This window comes from Pelodiscus sinensis, chromosome 2 (assembly GCF_049634645.1).
Source record: "Pelodiscus sinensis isolate JC-2024 chromosome 2, ASM4963464v1, whole genome shotgun sequence".
NCBI classification, from domain to species: Eukaryota; Metazoa; Chordata; order Testudines; family Trionychidae; genus Pelodiscus; species Pelodiscus sinensis.
In genome coordinates this window covers 11,107,811-11,124,119 of record NC_134712.1, presented here as the reverse complement: position 1 = coordinate 11,124,119, position 16,309 = coordinate 11,107,811, and positions in this window count along the sequence as shown.

Genomic DNA, 16,309 nt, shown 5'->3' with positions numbered 1-16,309 from the left:
GGTTGAACCTCTGAGGTCTGGGCTCAGCTGGATGAACCGCAGATGTTTCTGGACCACAGAGCCCCAGCCTCAGAGGTTACCAGTGGCTGGGGGCTCAGCCAGGCAGGCAGCCTGGAGGGCCAGTAGCCTGGGGGCAGGAAGCACAGTCGGAGCAGGACCAGGCAGGGAGACACACCAGCATAGCTCTGCCAGCTGGGAGCAGGGAGCTGCCACTGGCTGGGGACACAGAGCTGTAGTAAGTTGAGGGTCAGTAACATGGAGTCAGCAGGCCTAAATAGAGGCCTATAACATGAAAACAGCAACAGGCCTGCAATCTAGTGAGCAAGACTTTGGTTCAGTAACAGGAGCCAAGAAAGAAGCCCTATTGATAAATTGTGTGATTGTGTAAGTTAGGTCGAGCATGGAAGGACACAGGAAGGTACTGGGTACAGACTGTGAGCCAAAGGGGAGTATTGGAACATCTTAAGAAGAAATGTCTTGGTACAAAAACTCCCTAAAAACTAATGCACATACCGACCTAGGTTCAGGACCGGGTCGAAATTGACAGCATGAAGGATAGTAAGTAAGCCCCCCTTCCATAAGGTGAGGGGTGGTAACTAGGCAACAGAGGGTGGTAACCTGGTGCGTAAAGAAATGATGTAAGTTGTTTGTACCTGTCTATAAAAGGACACCGCAGAGGGTGCTCTCCGGCCGACCTTGGGGGGGGGGCGCACTAGGCGCCTGAACGGCAGGTGTCATTGCCTAAACTTACAGAGAGCACAGTAGCTTAATTTTGACTAACTGCTGTTAATATCTGTTATATGGCAATAGGCCTGCCCGGTGTTGGTACCTTGTCAGCGCGGGCCATAGTGCCCAGTGGTGTAACATTGTACTGATCTCTGTTACCAACTGGTAGAGCTTCGCATTTGACAATAAACCTGCTCGATTGATTTCAAACCTTGCCTGCATCTGTCATTTCCGGGGCCTCTCAGAGATCTCTTGTGTTGACCCAAGTGCACGGGGTCTAACACTCTAGATAAAGGGAGTACCGATTGTTACGCACGCAGCCAAAAGTTTAACAACGGAGTAGAGGTCCTGTCAGGAGCGCGCCAGGACAACCCTGACCAGACGACGCTGACACTGACAGTCCAGACCACCGAAGGTACCGAGGTACGAAAACACCGAGGTACGACAAGAGCTACTGTTGGTTGGGGGCATGGACTCACCATGGGCAGGGAAGCCCCTGAGGCCAGGGGTGCCACCAGCCAGGAACAGGGAAACCCCTGCAGCTGGGACATGAAGCCTGTGAGGGCTGGGAGTGCAGAGCCACAGCTGGCCAGGAGCAGGGAGCCCCACTGGGCGAGGGAAGGGAGCCCCACGGACCAGAGCGGAGCAGCAGCCAGGAGTGGAGCTCCACCAACAGCGGGGGGGGAGAGAGCACACTGGCTGGGCTGCTGGTCCGGAGGGTGCCCTGAAAGAGTTGCAGTCTTGACCTCCTCTGGTCCGGAAAACTCCCTCCTTCTGGACCATTCAGGCCCCGAGGGCACCAGGCCAGGGTGGTCCAACCTGTTGTGGCTCCAGATTAAATGAATGCATTTGAAACAAAAGGCTGAAGATCTAGAGCCCTTAAGAGCATAAGAATATGGCCATACTGGGTCAGATCAAAGGTCCATCCAGCCCTGTACCCTGTCTGCCAACAGTGACCAATGTCAGGTGTCCCAGAGGGAGTGAATCGAACAGGTAATGATGAAGCCATCTCTCTACTGCCATCCTTCTCCACCCTCTGACAAACAGACACCAGGGACACCATTCCTTACCCATACTGGCTAATAGCCATTTATGGACCTAACCTCCATGAATTTATCTAGTTCTCTTTTAAACTCTGTTAGGGTATGTCTACACTAGCCCCCCAGTTCAAACTAGGCAGGCTAATGTAGGCATTCAAAGTTGCAAATGAAGCCCGGGATTTAAATATGGAATGAGGTGTAACAGTTAACTCAAACTAAGGACTTAGTTCGAGTTAACGTTTGACTGCTGCGTGTAGCCACGGGCAGTTAGTTCGGACTAGGGGGATTTAAAAATGGCAACCGGACGGGAAGATGAAAATAAAGCCCGGGATATTTAAATCCCCGGCTTCATTTGCAACTTTGAATGCCTACATTAGCCTCCCTAGTTAGAACTAGGGGGCTAGTGTACACATACCCTTATAGTCCTAGCTTTCACAACTTCCTCAGGCAAGGAGTTCCACAGATTAACTAGCATCATCCACTGAAATCAATGGAGCTGCACAGATCTGGCTCACTGATCAAAGAATAACTAATGCCTTACTATGACCTATGATCTGTGCCCTCCAAGTGGTTGTTAGGCCCACCTCTGTGGCTCTACCCCTTTGGAGACCTCCTTCCTTTGAGATTCCCAGGAGGTGTGTGACTGGGAAGGCAAACCCTGTACCCGCTCCTTGCCAATCTAATTTATTAACACCTGACTGTACCATTCTTTGGAAATTCAAGGCCATGCTGTTCCACTGGAGACTTCTACTTCAGTATGGATGATAACCTATGGCCCTTGATAAAGTTCATTGCGTGGAGTTTTCACTTCTTCCTTTGCCCATGGAGAAGGGGATAACCGATTCCTTAATAACTTTGCTTTATTTATAATTTGTTACTTTCCGTTTCCCTGGGCCAAGTCTTGCTTCCAATTTGCACCTTCTACTGTGCTAGTTTTAATTAAGTTCCCAGTGCTCTCAGCAATTTTCAGGTTGGACCTCCCTGGTCTGGCACCCTCTGGACCTGATCCATCCCGGATTAGGGATTTTGCCGGACCAGGAGTGGTCATTTCTGGCCCCCCTGCCACCAGCCCCCTCCAGCCCTGGCTCAACTGTTGCCCTCCTAGCTGACTCCCTGCTCTCACTGACCTCACTGCCCTGTCAGCTCCTGGTGCCCTACTAGGCAGCCCTGTCACCTCTGCGCACTGGACTCCTGCTACAACACCCAGCAGAGCCTGGCTTATACTGCTGCTCTGGGCAGCCCCTCAGCCTTTGTGCCGGGTTCTTGCTGCTGCATATAGGGCTCCTGCTGCCCTGCCAGGAAGCCCCGCTGCCCTGACAGCTTGCAAGTTTCCCTGGCGCTGGCCCTCCACTGGGACTCTCCGGTTCTGCCAGGCCACGGATGTTGCAAGACCAGAGTGTCCAAGTTAAGAGAGTTTCAATCTGTAGTTAAGTATGATGCAATGTAATCGCTTCAGTAAAAAACAAGACGAAGGTATTCACTAACTTGATGCTAAATTACTAGAAATGAGTAGATCCTGCTATAGACTGCAGGACTGGATAGACTCATTGTATTACTCCAAAGATATTAAGGCCCTGTCTCAGCACAGTGTTTACCTTTGTGCATAACTTTCAGCTCAAAATAGTCCCCATTGCGTTCAAAATGTTAAAGGTCTACACGTGCTTAAGTGCCTTGATGGATTAGGTCTAAATTTCTTAACTGTAAGCCATAAGTATGTTATTCCTTTGGTGAAAGGCCAAGGAGCAAATGAGCCATGGGAACTGACCTATTACCTCCCCTTCAGAAATGATTTCTCTGGAACTCATTCTTCAGCTGTGTTGATGAGGTGACATAGGGGAAACTTGCAATGCTCTGGAATATGTGCTGTCTCCTGTGAGGATAGCTGGAGGACTTCAGTCTTCTGCGCTATCGCACCGAACCTTTCACTGGCATGAAACTCACTTTAGAACAAAAAGGATTTTTTTTCTTTTGTCTCCCACAAAGGGGACTTGGGTGTTTCATTTGTGATTCACAAAGAAAGTTTGTGCCTCCAGTGATAAAAAAAGTCAAGGTTGCTGAAATATCATTTGCTTTTTATTTAATCTTTTTAGCATCAGGGAATCAAGGTGTCTTTGCCAAACGCACAAGGGCAGAGGTGAAGTGAAAGTGTGGAGGGGGAGGGTTGGAAAGCAAATGAAGGCTGAAGGAATCAGTGAGACAGGAGGAAAAATTGCAGAGTGGATTTTGTGCCAGCTGTAAAATGCATCTCTCAGAATACTTTTTATTGCCTTGAGCTAATGAACTTGTCCGGACTGTTACATTGTCCTTCCACCATCCCTCCCAGGTTTTTTTTGTTCACTCTGACTATTTTCCAGATGCTAGTTTGTGACCTCTCTAGACTCTGATCCCAATTTAGAAAATACTTCAACAAGTGCTTAATTTTGGCATTATATATGATTGACTTCAACGGGACTTAAATGCATGCAAAGGAGATGCTCAATGAGCAAAGTTAATTTCTTCATTTGACTTTTTTTCTCTTCTCATCTCTTCTTCTCCTTTTACACACTGTCCCCTCTCTCCTTGGATTTCACTAAGACTCTTTTCTGATTAATTTTCTATGCTAATTTTCCATCATGTTTTTCCTTCTCCTTTTTCCTTCCTAAGCAGAACAGAAACTCGCTGGTAAAAATGCCTCAGAGGGGTAAGCACATTAGTCTGTAACCTTAAAAACAAGTGGCACCTGTGGTAACTTAGAAATGAACAACAATATGTATAGGATCATGAGTGTTCATGGGCAAAATCCATTTCTTCAGATGAGCTTGAGTGGTAAAAAAGGGCAACTCTCAGAATTTATAAAAGAAAAAGGAAGAGGAAAAAAATGTACCTGTCAATTGTAGTGTGGGTGCTAAAGAGGGTTATTGAGGGGGCTGGAAATGTCCCCTACTTAGCTTTTGATGTCAATGAGGTGTTAAATGTAAGGAAGACTGGTTTTATAATGGACCATCTAGTTAATCTCTTTGCCCAGGCCTAGGAAAATGATGTTAAATTTGCATATGAAGGTCAATTCCATACACTCGCTCTCTGTAGTTAGCTTGTGAAATTCCTTTGTAGAAGAATGTCCACTTTTAAATCCATTAATGAGTGCCCAGGCAGGTTAAAATGTTCCCCTACAGGTTTCTGTGTGTTACTACTTCTGATGTCTGATTGTGTCCATTTATCCTTCGTGGTAGAGACTGTCTGGTTTAGCCAATGTACATGGCAGAGGGGCATTGCTTGTACTTGAAGGCATATATCACATTAAAGGATGTGCAGTTGTATGAGCCTCTGTTGTTGTGGCTTGTATGGTCAGGTCCTGTGATGGTATCGCTTGTATAGATGTGTGGTCAGTGTTGGCAACAGGGTTTTTGCAAGGGTAGGTTCCTGGTTGAGTGTGACTGAGGTACGGTGTGCAGCTGCTGGAAAGATCATGGGTATGTCTACACTACAAAGTTAGTTTGAACTAACGGACGTTAGTTCGAACTAACTTTCATAGGCGCTACACTAGCGCTCCGTTAGTTCGAATTTAATTCGAACTAATGGAGCGCTTAGTTCGAACTAGGTAATCCTCATTCCACGAGGATTAAGCCTAGTTCGAATTTACTAGTTCGAATTAAGGGCTGTGTAGACCCTTAATTCGAACTAGTGGGAGGCTAGCCCTCCCCAGGTTTCCCTGGTGGCCACTCTGGCCAACACCAGGGAAACCCTTCTGCCCCCCTCCCAGCCCCGGACCCCTTAAAGGGGCACGGGCTGGCTACGGTGCCCGTGCCAGGTGCAAGCCTGCCAGCACCCAGCCAGCAGACCCTGCACCTGGCACGGATCGAGCCACCCACCCGATGCCCCCCAGCCCTCCCCTTCTTCCCGGGACCAGGCTGGCGGCTCCCGGGAGCTTGCCCGGGACCGCAAGAGGCGGGCACCCACCTGGGCTAGTGCAGACATCGTGGACCTCGTCCATGATCTCCGCACTAGGCACAGGAAAGTGGCTGGCTAGGGCAGGAGAGCTGCCAGCCTGGCCACCCAGGAGCAGGTGTGCATGAAAATCAAGGGGGTCCACTGAGACCCCCGACCCTGAGCCCTGAGCTTACAATGGCCGTACTGGGTCAGACCAAAGGTCCATCTAGCCCAGTAGCCTGTCTGCCGACAGCGGCCAACCCTCAGGACCCTGGAGGGGAAGGACCGAAGACAGTGACCAAGCCATTTGTCTCGTGCCATCCCTCTCCAGCCTTCCACAAACCTTGGGCAGGGACACCACTCCTACCCCCTAGCTAATAGCACTCCATGGACCCAACCTCCATGACTTGATCTCACTTCCCTTTAAACTCTGTTCTAGTTCTAGCCTTCACAGCCTCCTGCAGCAAGGAGTTCCACAGGTTGACTACTTGCTTTGTGAAGAACAACTTTCTCTTACTAGTTTGAAGCCTGCTACCCATTCCTTTCCTTTGGTGTCCTCTAGTCCTTCTTTATGGGAACTAATGAAGAACTTTTCTGTATGCACCCTCTCCACCCAACTCCTGCTTTTAGAGACCTCTATCCTGTCCCCCCTCCGTCTCCTCTTTTCTAAGCTGAAAAGTCCCAGTCTCTTTAGCCTCTCTTCATATGGGACCTGTTCCCAACCCCTGATCATTGTAGTTGCCCTCCCCTCTCCCACCCTCTCTCTTCCCCTCTCCCACCTCCTTTTCCCAGTCTCCCTGAGTTTTGTTCAATAAAGAGAGATTCTATTTTTGAACACAATTGTCCTTTATTTTGTACATCAAGAAGAGGGACTAGGGAAGGGTAAGTGGAAGTAGGTGAGGGAGGAATGGGGTACGAGCCCCCGATGGGGAGGACTGGGCTGGCTCTGCGGGCTTCTGGGGATGGAAGCTCTCCTGCAGCCCCCCAATTGCCCCCTCTCCCCAGATGGCAGCCTGCGGCAAGTGCAGCCGGTCTGATGGCTGAGTGTTGTGATGTGCCCAGTGTGGGTACTCTGGGCACTCCAAGCCAGGACTGCTTTGCAAGTGGGGCACCCCTGAGAACTGTCTGTCCGGGGTGGGGGTCGGGACCCTTTAAGCACAGCCCTCGGCTAGCCTGAGACAGCATCTCCACGCTCTAAGTCCTCCTCTGATGCCCTGCCGGCACTGCTTCCAGCCATCCTTAAGCCTGGTTCAGGGTCCACTTAATGTGGACATGCTAGTTCGAATTAGCAAAACGCTAATTCAAACTAGTTTTTTAGTCTGGATCCGTTAGTTCGAATTAGCTTAGTTCAAATTAACTAATTCGAACTAAGTTAGTTCGAATTAACGTTGTAGTGTAGACGTACCCCAACAGATTAACAACTTGACAGAGCCAGATGGTTACCCAGGAATCTGCTTCTTCAAGATAGGCCCAACAAGGAAAATAGCGGAACACCACTGGTCACCTAGAGCCCCCAGCTTAAACCCCTCCAGCGCATCATTGACAATCTACAAACTATCCTGGAAAACGATCCCTCACTCTCACAGGACTTGGGAGACAGGCCAGTTCTCACCTACAGACAACCCCCCCAACCTAAAGCAAACGTATCTCCATTTAATTCATCCTATAAGTACCTGGCCCATGTCTGGCTCAGAGCTCCTCAAAAGAACAAACCTGCAATTAGTCCAATTTTGTTTCTAATCCATAAAAAGCAAGAAGCATTGGAAATATATCACAAGAAATTCCCACAAGGTCTTCATGCTGAATCAGTCCAGCTGAATTTCAGATTAACTAAGTACTGGAATACCTCAAAATGCACCCAAGATGTGTGTGTTCCCCTAAGACCTTTATCTTTCAGATATCACAGATTGTAGAAGGGATTGCTTCCAGCAATGAAATCATGTTGATGTTCCCAGTACTGTCACTTCCTCCTCTACCTATGAAGTAATGAAGGGTTACAGTCTTTATGGCAGAACCAAGCCCTAGCCAGTAGAAGCCCTGCTATGGCCTGGCTATTTGCACTGACGTATTGAGAGTGAGCATCTGAGATTGTCTGTCAAGCTTCATTTACAATGAAAATGAGTCAATGACTCCTGTCTAGTTTCCATCCCAGACTTTTTAGCTGCCACCTTCTGACCATGTAGTCTGTCCCTACAGAGGGATACAATTATTTTTGTAATCACTTTCCTGATTGAGTCTGATATGTCCCCACAACTTCAAAACAACCCTCTCTCAACCATTGTTTAGATATTAGATCACACACACACACACACACACACACACACACACACACACACACACACACACACACACTGTCAAATGAAATTTGTAAACCCTACAAATAACTAATGAAAGGATCTTTGAATTTCTAAGATGTACAGTTAAGTTCCATTCTATCACCCTGTCTTCCACTGTTTCCATTCACCTTCCTTTCTTTGAACATCATCTGTACACATTAGAAGATCCTTAAGGCCGGAACATTTGTTAATAATTTCTAATTAGAAAAGTGTATTAATGCATTAGTAGTAGTAATAAATAGATCTGCTTGAAAGCTTTCCATTGCAACTATTTTTAACATAATGGAGATTTCAGCTAAATGCACATTTTTATGGAAAATGTTCATGTTTACATTTCTAGAACAAATATGAGTTTTTAAGAAAATAAAATAAATAACTGGTCTATTTTCCAAATAGCTCTAGTATTATATAATTAATATTGCAATGATTGAAATTCATTGCTAACCAATAATCATCACTGGTGTGGGGTTTGTGTTTTTGTGTTTGTGTGTATATGGCAGGCTGACTCCCAACTGTCATGTTTCCTAAATGTTTTGGTTTCTGTTACTAAAATATTATCATCACCATTTTTTTTGGAGGGAAAAGATATTGTTATTGTAACAGGAGCACACGGCCCAATGGTTTGTTCACAGTGACTTGCACAAATGTAGTTGATTGGTTTTGCCCTGGTTGAATTTGCACAACCTGTAAATGTAGCTTTGCGATAAACCCAAACTCTCAAAGCAAGGCTCAGCCAAAGCAACCAAAGTTCTGACCAGGTTTTGAGCTGAAATCATGCAAAACCACCCCCAATAATACATTGGCCCAGATTCACTTGAAAGCTATCCCAGGCACACGTATGACTCTTCTGAGATTTGTGGCTCCAAGGTGAACTTGGCCCTAATTTTGCAATTTTATTCAAAACAGGAAACCTGGCAACATTTTGACTCTGATTTTGTGTTTGTCTGTGAAAACTGTGCGGCTCTAATCCTCTCCACTTGCTTCCTTTTCTTACAGCTCTTTTGTTCTGAATTATTGTAACATGAGCATTATTTCTACATGCCTCTCCTTGTCTTTGTGCTGTAAACAAGAAGCTGTGTCAAGAGAGACTTTTCTCTATCTTTTCTAAGTTATTTAGAGACCACTCAGTGCTGCTAAAAGAATCAAAGATGCTCATCTGGAGTTTCCAAGTAAAATGGGTGCTTTTGTGTCATGCAGGTGATGATCTAATTCCTGGCTTAAAGGTAATATACAAGTTACACACCTCCACCAGATGCTTCTAATTGATTAAACTGGGTAACATGTTTGACCATCAGTGGAGCATATGTAACTTACACACCTGCTGGGTGTGTGGTATTGGCCCATCTAGTGATAGTGAGACCACTAGAGAGAGAATGAGTTTTCTCTACAGCCTTTACTAATAGCCAGATTACATTTAGCACATGCACTAAGCTCCCAGGGTATGTCTACACTACCACCCTAGTTTGAACTAGGGTGGTAATGTAGGCAACCGGAGTTGCAAATGAAGCCCGGCTTCCTAGTTCGAACTACTGTTACTCCTCGTAGTACTCCTCGAAGTCGTAGTACTCCTCGAAGCCTAGTCCAAACTACCTAGTCCATGCCGCATGTAGCCGCACGGCACGGTGTCCGCATTAGCGGACATTTAAAAATGGCGGCGCCCGGCGAGATGCAAATGAAATTCAAATCCCGGGCTTCATTTGCAACTCCGGTTGCCTACATTACCACCCTAGTTCGAACTAGGGTGGTAGTGTAGACATACCCCAAAGGTCCTAGGTTCTGTTCCACCTCTTGACAAGTGGGACACACCCAGGATTTTAAGTGGGAGGTCTTTGACGCTCAGGATGCCCTCTCTCAGCCAGGGGAAAAATGTCACCCCCACACATGCTGCGTATGGTGTATTGTCAGTGAGACCACTTACAGAGAGAAGAATGAGTCTGCTCTACAGCCTGAGCCCAGTGCCAGCTGGCTTTTAGCTCATGCAACAGTGGCTCATGCACTAAGCTCCAGGGCATAGGCATGCGCACGGGGTGTGCCCCGGCACACCTTAATGTCTCGTGCCGGCGAGAAGGGGATTTGTGATGGGGCGCCGCAGCCCCTCATTTTAAATTCTCTGCAGCCATCTACGGGGTACTATGGGACAGAGAGAGCGCGTTCACGGCGTCCTCAAACGCCACGCAACAGGTGTGAGGGGAGATGCCCAGGTGTGGCATGACGTCATGTCCGGGACTTTAAAACCACGCTGCCCAGCTCCAGAGGCATCTGGGGCCCAACTACACACACCAGACCAAGCCATTTTTGAGGTCCAGGCTCCCGCCCCACCCTGCCCCAGCAGCAGCAGCACCACGCGGCCCCCCCTGAGGTGCCCCCGCCCAGGCCAGCTGCACCACATGGCCCCCCTGAGGCATCCCTACCCGGCCTGGCAGCACCGCGTGCCCCCCCCCCCCCCCCCGGGGACCTCCCCTGCCCAGCCCGGCAGTATCACGTGACGCTCCTGAGGTGCCCCGGGCTATGTCCTGGCCAGCCTGTAGTTTGGGCCGACTCTGACTCCAGCCCTGCAAGCTGGAAGGCAAAAGCCAAAGGTAAGGTAAGGGAGGGGAGGGGAGGGGAGAGGAGAGGAAGCGAGGGGAGGGGGGAAAAATAAGAGGAAGGAGTGGGAGAGGGAGGGAGGCAGGTCAGGAGAAGAAAGGGGAAGGCACCAAGGGACAGGGTAGAGAAGACACACATGCCAGGTGGCCAAGTGGAGGAAAAGGGCAGGAGGGGAGGTATCAGTGGGAGGGGGACAGGGTGATGCTGGGAGAGGAGAGGGTAAGGGCATTGGGAGTTAGAGCGGGGAGAGGGAGGTACTGGGAGAAGGCTTGAAAGAAGGGGTGGGCACGAGGAAGGCAAGGATGTAGCAAGTCATGTGAGGGCACAGGGGCATGAGGGGACTGTGGGTAGAGGGTGGTGAGGGGGTGGGCATCAGGGAAAAAGGAGGTCAAAGGGGGCACGGACAATGAGGGAAGGGGGATGCACCAGGAGGGTGCAGGGGTAAGGGAAGGTGCAGGTGCCAGGGGATTCTGGAGGTGAAGCAGAAGGGCAGAGACCTGCAGGGGAGGGACCAGCACCAGAGGAGAGAGGCAGGGCAGGTGTGTAGAGGGAGGTGTTAGAAGAGGGGATGAGAAGGTGTAGCTTACATGATCAGAGTGGGGCTACTGGAGGAGTGGTCACAGGGGGGAGAGAAGGGCTGGCGGAGGGGGGCAGGTTTCAGGAAGGCTGAGGGCAGTGAGAAGGGCAGGAATCAGGACAGCAAAGGAGGGTGAGGGATTGGGGGGCAGCAGGCACCAGGGGAGCTGATGGAGCAAGGGGAGGAGACATGGCAGCAGAGGGAAAGGGTAGAGGTCTGAGATATGTATTAATATCTTGGGTGCCACAGTGGCACATCCAAATAAGCTCCATGAACTCAGTACTGGTGCACAACACAAAATTCATTCTGCTCATGGGAGGAAACTCTTAGAGGGAACACTTCCCCCAGCCTCTCCGCCCCCAAGTTAATGTCACACATGTTGGGTTAATGCAATTGCAGGATAGTTGCATGAGGGGGGGTTGGTGGGGGCCAAATTAATCCCTATTGGTAGGAGGATGGTGGAAAAAGTCCGGGGGGGGGGGGGGTCACATGACATCTTTTACTTCTGGTCATGTGTCCATCTTGCCCTGAAAATGTTATCTCCAGAGGTGTGGCCAATGGGGCTCAGGGATGTGGCCAATGGGGGTCAAAGTGCATTTTCAAAAAATTCTTTGGGTGCACACCCTAATGAAATGTGCTGCACATGCCTATGCTCCAGAGGTCCCAGGGTTGGTTCTGCCTGTCAGTGTTACACACACATTACACATCATTTTATAGTTCGAGAAGGGAAGCTGCCCATATACCGAGTCCAGGAATAATTTTGTGTGAAATTTTGTGTCCATTTTGATATGGACAATATGACTTTCCCCCCCTGCCCCTCAGTCAGACTTATAAAACTGCTATATTCAGTAAACATGCCCTTTTGGATTAGTAAGATGAGTAAGATGACCTTCCAATAGCGAGAAGAGTTTAAAATATATCTAAAATTATGCCCTTAAAAATTCCAATATGAAAATTCCATGATAATTACCTTCTATGGCATAAGGGTCTGAATAAGTCTGACATGAGCAAGAATTCTAACAAGACCCTACCAACCAAAATAGCAGGCTAAAACTCAAACTAGTCAGCTTCTACCACATTAAGGGGATAATAAGCCTCTAAAAACACTATACCAAGAATAGGAAAGAATGTCTTCAGTCAGATGTTTTAACAGGAATTTTAAACAGGATGGGAAAGGGAAGACATGTGCCTTATGCAGAAGTGAAAAAAGACTAGCCAAAGGCAGAACTAGATTAGAAGGATAAAGGTCTGGTGGTATCCATGCATGTGGTGCTTTGCTACAGCTCCAACAGATGTCATTTCAAGCCGTTTCCATGGCTTCCTAGGACACGGTGATGATCCACAGTGAATCACTGCATCAGATGGGGGGACGATCTATAGGAATTATTGGTAATAAATCTCAAGGGATGCTGAAAACATGAGATGTTAATGGTTGGCATTCTTCTTAGCCCCTGCTGGGGAACAGTTTCTTTTCACAGTGATTGACTTGTGGGAAGTACAAGAGAGCAACAGAACTGCCTTGTTATTTTCTTACTCTGTACACTGCATTATTCCATAATGAACTTCAATCAGACTTCATGATTTCTGCAAGCTTATTAGTCAGAGAGCTTGCTTTGGCTTGCCCAGTTGTAATAAGATTTCCAAATCAATTATAAATCCCCATTCCCTTCTGACGTGCCTTAAACTAAAATCGCACACATGACTGCATTCATTTATCACAGGAACCAATGCCCATGCTGTAAGCATATCTTGACTACCAGTCTCAATAGTTCCACAAGACTGAAAGACGATGCAGTTTTATAGCTGGTTTGTTATCACTGATCTTTCCTTAGGGTATGTCTAAACTACAAAATTAATTCGAACTAACAGCCGTTAGTTCGAATTAACTTTAATAGGCGCTGCACATACAAACCTCTAGTTCAAATTTAAATCGAACTAGCGGAGCGCTTAATTTGAACTAGGTAAACCTCATTCTACGAGGAATAACGCCTAGTTCGAATTAAGGGCTGTGTAGCCACTTAATTCAAATTAGTGGGAGGCTAGCCCTCCCCAGGTTTCCCTGGTGGCCACTCTGGGCACCACCAGGGAAACTCGTATGCCCCCCTCCCGGCCCCGGAGCCCTTAAAGGGGCACGGGCTGGCTACAGTGCCCATGCCAGGTGCAAGCCTGCCAGCACCCAGCCAACAGACCCTGCACCTGGCACGGCACAGAGCCACCCACCCAATGTCCCCCAGCCCACCCCCTCTTCCCGGGACCAGTCTGGCGGCTCCCGGGAGCCTACCCAGGTCTGCAAGAGGCGGGCACCCACCTGGTCTAGCGCAGACATCGTGGACCTCATCCATGACCTCCGCACTAGGCACAGGAAAGTGGCCATCTAGGGCAAGATAGCTGCCATCCTGGCCACCCAGGAGCAGGTTTGCATGAAAATCAAGGTGGTCCACTGAGACCCGCTGCCACCCAGCGCTCTGCCTCTTCCAAGGACCAGGCTGGCGGCTCACAGGAGCCTACCTGGGGCTGCAAGAGGCGGGCGCCTGCCTGGTCTAGTGCGGAGATTGTGGACCTCATCGAGGTTTTGTGGGAGGCCTCCAGCATCCATGATCTTCGCACTAGGCACAGGAAAGCGGCTGTCTAGGGCAGGATAGCTGCCAATCTGTACACAGTACTGAAGATATGGTGTACCATAGTTTTATACTTCCCCTCCTCCTTCTTCCTCTGGCTTCCCCCTTCCAGCTCCCTCTACCCAGGTTTCCCCCTCCCCTCTCCCACCTCCTTTTCCCAGTCTCCCCAGAGGTTAATCCCTCTCCCGCCAGTTTTGTTAAATAAAGAGGGTTTCTATTTTTGAACACACGTGTCCTTTATTTTTTACATCAGGAAGAGGGGGTAGGGAGGAGTAAGTGGAAGGAAGGGAGGGAGGAATGGAGTACAAGCCCCCGATGGGGAGAACTGGGGTGGCTCTGCGGGCTCCTCAGGGTGGAAGCCCTCTTGCAGGGCCTCCAGGATCCTGACAGCCCCCTGATTGACCCCCCACCGAATGGCAGCCTGTGGCAAGTGCAGCCGGGCTGATAGCCGAGTGCTGATGTGCTGACTGCGGGCACTCAGGCACTCTAAGACAGGACTGCTTTGCTGTCCCTCATCAAGTTAGACAAGCAACCAGGGAACTCTGAGAACTGTCTGCCTGGGGTGGGTGTTGGGGTCCCTTTAAGCACAGCCCTCGGCTAGCTTGAGGCAGCAGCTCCACACTCTAAGTCCTAACCTGATGCCCTGCCGGCACTGGTTCCGGCCAGCCTTAACTTCAGTTCAGGGTCCACTCAATGTGGACATGATAGTTCGAATTAGCAAAATGCTAATTCGAATTAGTTTTTAGGTCTAGATGCACTAAGTTAGTTCGAATTCGTGCTGTAGTGTAGACATACCCTTAGAGAATAATAATACTCTGCACAGGTGCAGTGGTTTTCAACCATATCACAGGGTTTATGAAAGGTGGATAGGAATTGTCATCTCCATTTTGCAGCACGATTGAGGTTGCAAACAGATTCATGGGAACCCAGTCCCCCTTCAAACGGCCTCACAAAAGCCATGCATGACAATAGCAGTCTTTGCACACTCTGTGCACAGAGATGGAGTCACTGTAACCACAAATGGCAGTTTTAGACTAATGATAGGCATGCTGGGACAGAGTGAGATCACAGCCAGGGACAGGCGCATACCGCACTAACTGGTCACTAAAGCCAGGGTGGATAGGTCATCACTTTATACCCTATTAAAACAAAGGCTGATGGAGAAGGGCATTCTAGTTGTGAAAGCATCGGACTGAGACGCCCCATTTGGAACCAGATTGGACCCTGAATGAGGAGGAGTTGGGTTGCAAGTATATAATAGGAACCAAATTTGGCCAATTACTTGCAAGGCTTATGATAGGGTTTCAGAAAACTTAAATCTCATTGAAGTGAATCAGAGTGGAGGGTGATTTCAGCACCTCCCAGGATCAGACCGTCTGAGTGTTGCCAATTAGGTTAGCTGGAAAACAAGAATTCCTCTCTATGGGTTTGTTTGTTTTTTTGTAAAAAGTTCCAAGGCCTTTTGATAACTTTCATTGAAAGAAGAGTGATGCTCTAACACAAAGTCAGTTACTAGATTGTTAAGAAACTTGCTCAGTATATGGGAGCTGCATGTTCAAGTCCCTGAACTACTTAAATGATGACAAGAATTTGTAAGATCCTAGAGCCAGGGTCTACAGAGCTTGAGATGGGTAACCCACATCTTTATGGCCATTAGGGGCTCAGGCAGCATTAACACCAAGAGGTACTGAGAAGCAAAGTCCTACAGGAAGTCCTGCCTGAAGGGGGAATGAATGGTAGCCCTCCCTGATTGGCTGGCACTCCCCCCACATAAACCAGAAAACCATTTCTGGGAATTCTCTAATCAACACATACATTTGGTGTGCCCTTTAGTGTGCCTTTGTGCCCTGAATTGTCTTGATCCTTGGCTCCTAGCCTACTCTTAGCTCCCAACTTTGATCCTGGTTTACCATCTTTGCTGATCCTGTCCCGGCCTTGATTTTTGCCCCACACTCTCAATTTGGTAATGGAGTCTGACTTTGAGGCTTTGGTCTATTCTGGCCCTAGATGGATTTCTGATCTTCAGCCCTGATACTGAGCATCTCCCTCCATGCCTAGAGGCTACTCAGACCCTGATGCGGGTTCTCCCACATCCTGGGTAAGTACCCAGTTATTTTGTCTATTGGCAATTCTAGGGTGGGTAGAGATTTCCATGTCTCACTCACTTTCAGACCAGACATTCCAATCTGGACTCAAAAACATTTTTTTTCTGAAAAATTTCTAACCAACTGCCATCATGTCATGATTTAGAATCCAGCTGTAGTGGAACTTGAATCATCTGACCAGCATCTCTGTAAAATGAGGATCTCTGTCCTTCCTTCCTTGCTGTCTCTCTGCCCATCTCGTTATATGCCATAATACATCAGTCCTCTTTGGCTATTTTTATTACAAGCTGGCAGGATTTCTTTCTCTTCCAACACACTGACTTAAAACATGCCCACATTTTCTATGAAGTGCAATCCTATGGGACCAAATCTTGTCTAGTGAATGCGGCTGTTTTATTTCCATTGACACTGAAAA